Here is a 6,413-nt window from a genome sequence, read left to right as displayed (position 1 = left end):
CTTTAATCCCAGCACTCGGGAGGCAGAGGCAGGCGGATCTCTGTGAGTTCAAGGCCAGCTTGGTCTACAGAGCTAGTTCCAGGACAACCTCCAAAGCTACAGAGAAACCCTGTCTCGAAAAACCAAAAAAAAAAAAAAAAAAAAAAAAAAAAAGAGCTGTGAAGGCCCAGGCAGCATAGCATCTCTTTCAGTTTTTGTGGCTTCTAATGGAGAAGGGTGAGAAGAGTGGGGAGACGGAGGGGGAGGGAGAGGGCAGGGGGAGAGACAGTGAAGAAGCCTGCTGAAGGAGGGGCAGGAAGAGACTGAAGAGGAGGAGGAGGAGGAGGCGGGAGGGGAGGGAGAGGGCAGAATAGAGAAGAGGAAGGAGGAAGAGGAGGGTTCACCCACCAGGACTTGCATGGAATCCTCTGATCTGCCTGTGCCTTCTCTTTATAGCACTGGGTAATGTGGTTGTTACCTCCACTATTCTAATTTCACAGATGAGGCAATTACAGCTGAGGGACGTTAGATTTCTTCCTTAAGGTCCTAATTAGTAGCTTGGCATTCCTGAATTTGAATTCAGCAATGTTTGAGTTGGAGTTGAAGTTTTTGATGATATTTCATAGTCTCTATGAAGCCATAGCAATATTTATGGTTCAAGAAAGATTAGGACTTTCTCTGAGTGACAGTAAGTCAGATATATATATATATATGTATATATATATATATACAGTTGTGACATATATGTGTATATGTATATATGCGTGTGTGTATATATACACCTTTTATTTAAAATTTTTAATACACACACAACAGTCAATATGTAGGGATCAAGTGGGTTTTTTTCAGATTTTTATTTTTAAAAATCAACACTGACATTTAGTTTTTAACAGTCAGTTTCAAACAGTGTAGAATCACGAGGAAAACAATCTGACCATGTTGGCCTGTGGTCATGTCTATGAGGGACTGTACTGATTATGAAGTGATGTGGGAGACCCATCCCATATGGAGTGTCCCATTCCCTAGGGCGTCCTAAACTATGGAAGGAAGGGAGGAAGGAAGGAAGGAAGGAAGGAAGAAAGGAAGAAAGGAAGAAAGGAAGGAAAAACCAAACAGGCAAGTGGGCCTGCAGGCATCTATTTCTTTGTGTTGTTGACTATAGATGTGATCAGTTTTACGCTCCTGCCATTGTGAATTGTATGCTATGATGGACGGTAACCTGAATTATAGACAAGCAAATCCCTGTTTCCCTGGGTATTTTACCACAGAGACTTAAATGAAACCAGGACGAATGCTTTGCCCGCTTCTGTCCCCAGCTGCTTGTCCCGTAGTCAGTAATTTTCCAGTTTTAGGCATTATCCAGTGAGTTCTCACCACAGAAGGCAAAGGGTTAAAGGGTTCTCTGTTTACCTCCACCAAATACACACTGCTTCCTGCTCACCCATCGACCCTCCCAGTATTGCTGACTCCCACATGCAGTATAATATTTATAATTTTGTTTGTAATTTATAGTTAAAACTCGGCATAATTTATAATATTCTGACTTCATGAATACAATTCATACATCAGTCATATGTGCTCACCAGAACTCTCTTCTCTCGTGCAACTTTCTGACTTCCTGGCGTTGATAGCTGCCTCGTGTCTCCTGACTCCCACCGCGCGCGTCTCCTGACTTTCTGTGTGTTCACTGCCCTTTCTTTCTGTCCCTGGCCCCAGATTGTCTAGTTTCCCCAGGCCATGTCCAGTCTGGACGGGAGCAGAACAGACATTCCAGAATGTTCTAAGACTGTGGGTGCCCCTTTTAAAGTCATATCACATTTTTCCTTGATCCATTTTTCCTTTGTCTTATGACAGACGCTTCATAAGGGAAGTGCATGGAAGGAAAACATTGAGACCTTGCATGTTCAAATTAAGTTTTTGTCCTCATGTCTGCTTGGCAGTTTTTCCTGGGTAGAGAATTCATGTTAGAAGCATTTTTTAAATCATTGCAGCTATACTCAGACATACACACAGACACAGACACACACACAGAAACACACAGCATATACAACACATACAGACAGAGACACACAGTCACAGAGACATACACATACACACAGACACAGACACACATGCATACACATATAGACACACACACATACACACAGTCACACAGCATATACAACACACACAGACACACAGACAGACACACACATGGACACAGACACACAAATACTCACAGACACACACATAGACACACAGACACACACGTACACACAGAGACACACATACACACAGCACATACAACACACACATACACGTTACTTCTCCATCACTTTAACAATATCACTGGCTCTAAGTGATGCTTAATAATTGTTGTAAATCTCAGCAGAACTGAGACAACTTCCTACAGGTATAAACCTCAGGGTTCAACATTATAGCCAGACTTCTCGTATTTCTCAGGGAAAGCACTAGTTTCTCAGAGTGCTGAGTGGCTTTCTCTGCTAGTGACCGTTTCCCACCCAAGGGTTCAGTCTCGCTGACTTTCAGAGTGACATCCTGTTAATATGAATTCTCTCCAACCCCCCTCCCATGGCTTTCCCTTCAATGACTCATCCATAGAAAACTCAACATTATCTCTCACCACAGCAAGGCTGAATTTTCCATGATGTGGGTAGCGGTGATGGCCAAGGAAGGAGGGGAACGATGATGTGTGCATTCCTGCTGGGTTGATGGAAGCCTTTCCTGTCTAACCTGCCCTGAGGAAGGATTGCCTGCTAAGGCACGGGTTGATGACTGGGGGAGACGGGACGAGGGGGCGATGGGGAAGGATGTGCGGGTGTGCGGGGGAAACCCAGAGGCTGAAGGTCCAGGGTGGCAATTGCTGAGTTTAGGCAGGAATTCTCCGGAATGTTTTCTAGGGTCCATTTACCTCAACATAAGCGTTAAGACAGAAAGGGTTGTAACGGTTATAGAGTGGAGGAGTACCGGAGGCATCTTGTTCACTGAAAACAAACGTAAATAGAGTATACTCAATCTCACCCTAAAACCTATTCACTTAGTCTTAAAAATGGCAAGAAATAAGACATCTGAGTGGAGCCGTGTGGAATGCAACTGAAAAGTCTTGAGAGCTGGTCATATTTTTACAAATGAGCACCTGAAGCTGTTATGAAAATTATTCTTTAATGACGACCCATGACTCCCCATTAATTCCCTGCTGGTTACCTTCACTAGCCACCAACACTCAGGGCCTTTGCTGTGAAGTGATTTGGGGTTGGCTTATTTCTAAGATTAAAAAAAAAACAGGCAGCAGATGAAGAACAGGTCCAACATTCCCTCAAAAGATGTCTTAGTCAAAGGCAACTTCCCGAGGGGTCAGAGCAAGGGCATCTCCGAACCACGGTTCTCCTGTGTCCTCTTGAGTCTGGGTCTCTAGGTCTCAGGGGGCTGCAGTCCAGCTCCGCGCTCTTCTCTTCACAAGCATGGAGCAGACAGCCTTACTCCACCACCTCCACTCAGCAAGGGAGGGCTCTAACTGCTTCTATAGGCCAAGAGCACCAGAGTGAGGCTTTGTGGTCTATTGCTCACTTTTGTCTACAATATGTACAGATAGCGTGGGGTTCATCGACCCTGTAAGTCACTGCATTGCCATCTGTGCCCATGAATGGAGGTTAAAGGTGAATGGAAGTAGGGTAGGGGACACAGCATGTTATTCCACACTTGAGTGGTAGGAGCAGAGGAATGAGGAGCTTGAGGTTAGCCTGGGCTACATGAAATTCTGTCTCAAAACAAATTGACCAACTAGGTGAACAGCTGATTTGTCTCTGTGCATGGGTGCATGGGTGCGTGCGGGGTGTGTGTGTGTGTGTGTGTGTGTGTGTGTGTGTGTGTGTGTGTCTTCCTCTACTACTGTCTACCTTACCTGCCTTGAGGCAGAGGAGACAGAGTCTCCCACTGAACTTCAAGCTTTCCATTTGCTAGGCTGGCCAACCACTGAGCCGCCTATGTCCATTCCACAATGCTAGGGTTACAGGCACACTCACCAATGCCTGGCATTTTGCATATGTGCCAAGGATCAAACTCAGGCCATCATGCATGCAGAGCAAACTGTCCACTACCCACTGAGCTACCTCCCCTGCCTTGACTGGGAGGTTTCAAAGAAATTGTTATCAAATGACTAGACAGGGAGCTGGCTCAACAAACCTGTTGTCAGTGCATTGTCTCAATTGTTTGATTTTTTGCTATGGATTGAGATCGTGCAGGGCGGTGAGAGGCTTTCAAGCTTGGAGTCAGGAAGCTGCCAGCCAAGATTACATTGCAGTTGCATCCCAGGCAGCCTCCCCTCACTCATGACGTCTTCATAGCTTCGGGTCCTGATATCACAGGAGGACCTGGGGAAGCTTGATTCTGGGTGTGGGTGAACACTGTTTCACTTACAGGGGATCCTGTACTTGGTCCCAGTGTGCGTGCAAAGGGTGGACTTTTCCTCTGCTGTCCTGGTCTCCAGTGCCTCATAATGGATGAAATAAAACCTACCAACAGTGCAGTACATTATTCACTGGTGTCGCATCTCTGGAAGATTGCTGTCTGTGGACAATTCCCATGCTCTTTAAAACTGCAGCAATTGTCATATTTGCAATATATATATGGTTTTTCGAGACAGGGTTTCTCTGTGTAGCTTTGGAGCTTATCCTGGCACTTACTCTGTAGACCAGACTGGCCTCAAACTACATATTTAATTATAGAAAGTACACGCACGCATGTGTGCACGCACACGCGCACACACACACACACACACACACACACACACACATGCTCTCTTGATCAGGCACTTAGACTCTGCTTTTTTACTGACAAGCATGGACTCTCTTCTGGGGCTCATACGGTAACACAAAGTAGGCTGAAAGCTTGGCGTCTCTACCTTCTCTATACCCTGAGTCAGATTCCTGCTCGACTCCACACAGGTGTGTTAACTACTAAGGGATATCTGTCAGCTCCCCTTCAAGACTGAAGATTGAAAACCAAGTCGTTATCCTAACCCTGGATACCAGGAATGGCAGAGCCTGGCAGCACACACCACACATGGGGAGACAATTTTCCACAATGGTGAGGTGGCACCCTGAATGTGAGTAACCACCTCCCAGGGACCACATTCCCTCCAAGTGACGGTTGCAACAAGGACTTTTCAAACCCTTTGAAGAAGCAGGCTTGGGCCAGGCCACCTCTTCACCAGGACTGCTCAGTCACACACACTCCTTGTCCCCTGTACCAGTTCCTCCTCTATTTAACTCCAAGCCCACGCCAGTGCCATGAAGACAGCTTGGGACCACTGGGCCGTTCTGTCTGTTCCTGTTCCTTCTCTCCCCAAATATTAAATTCCGTCCTTGGCATCCCCCATTACTCATGTCTTTAATTGGTGTGCCGGGAGATGTCTCAGAGACTGGCCTGTAGGGGCTCATACTCTGCCTACACTGCGGGAAGCCCTGGCTAACCCCAGAGATACCAAATACTCAAGGAGGGAGTTCTCCTGAGGGCAGACAGGGGTCAGCACGATCTTGTTATTATCCCAAACCTGGCCCAGGGCCTGGCACATAGTTGATATTCAATAAATTTTTCTCAGTGAAATAGAGTGAATAACCAATGCCATTTAATAACTCCCCAGATCTCAAAAATGTTTCTTTCTGTGTTGGATTCTGGCACAGCTGGCATTTAACAGGGGCTCCGCCCTTCGTAGGTGTGAATTTGTTTAACACCATCATCCCGTGGTTTTGTTTACAAAATCAAACCCAAGGATTAGGATTTTCTCAGCAGACAGAAGGGCACGCTGGGCGTGTCCCCACACTGTGTCAGTGTCCGACTTCCCAGTGACACTCCAGGTAGGGCGGAGTTAATTCCTGTGATCTGATCTTTGGAGACTCATCACATTTCACTGCAGCTGCCCGAACACAGAACGGTTCTCTGATAGGCAAGGAGCCCCTGGCTTCTCCAGTTCCCAGATGCCTATCTTCTTTCAAAGTTAAAAAGTGCAAAAATAAGTTGCTGCAGTTTGAATTAAAGTGTCCCCCAAAGGCCCTTGGATTAAAGCTCTCGTCCTCAACATGGGGTTACTTGGAGGCAGTGGAACATTTAAGGGTGGCCCCTAATGCACAGGTCATTGTGGGAGCCCTTAAAGGGGGCTGGGGGGACCTCAATCCCTTCCTGCCTTTATCTCCTGGCCACTATGAGATGGGCAGCTTCCTGGGTCACATGAGGCTCCAAGCTGCAGCATTATACTGGGCCATAAGTAAGGGGACACACTGACCTGGACTGGAACCCCTGGAACTGTGAGCCTGCAGGATGTGGTCACGTACATCTGTTGTATTAGCCCTGGGATGCTGAGACAACAGAATTGCCACAAGTTCAAGGCTGGCTTGAGTCATATAGAGATTTCCCACGGGCAGGGAACGGCTTTGGAA

Source organism: Mesocricetus auratus, unplaced genomic scaffold (genome assembly GCF_017639785.1).
Source record: "Mesocricetus auratus isolate SY011 unplaced genomic scaffold, BCM_Maur_2.0 Super-Scaffold_100676, whole genome shotgun sequence".
Lineage (NCBI taxonomy): Eukaryota > Metazoa > Chordata > Mammalia > Rodentia > Cricetidae > Mesocricetus > Mesocricetus auratus.
This window is presented reverse-complemented; position numbering follows the sequence as displayed.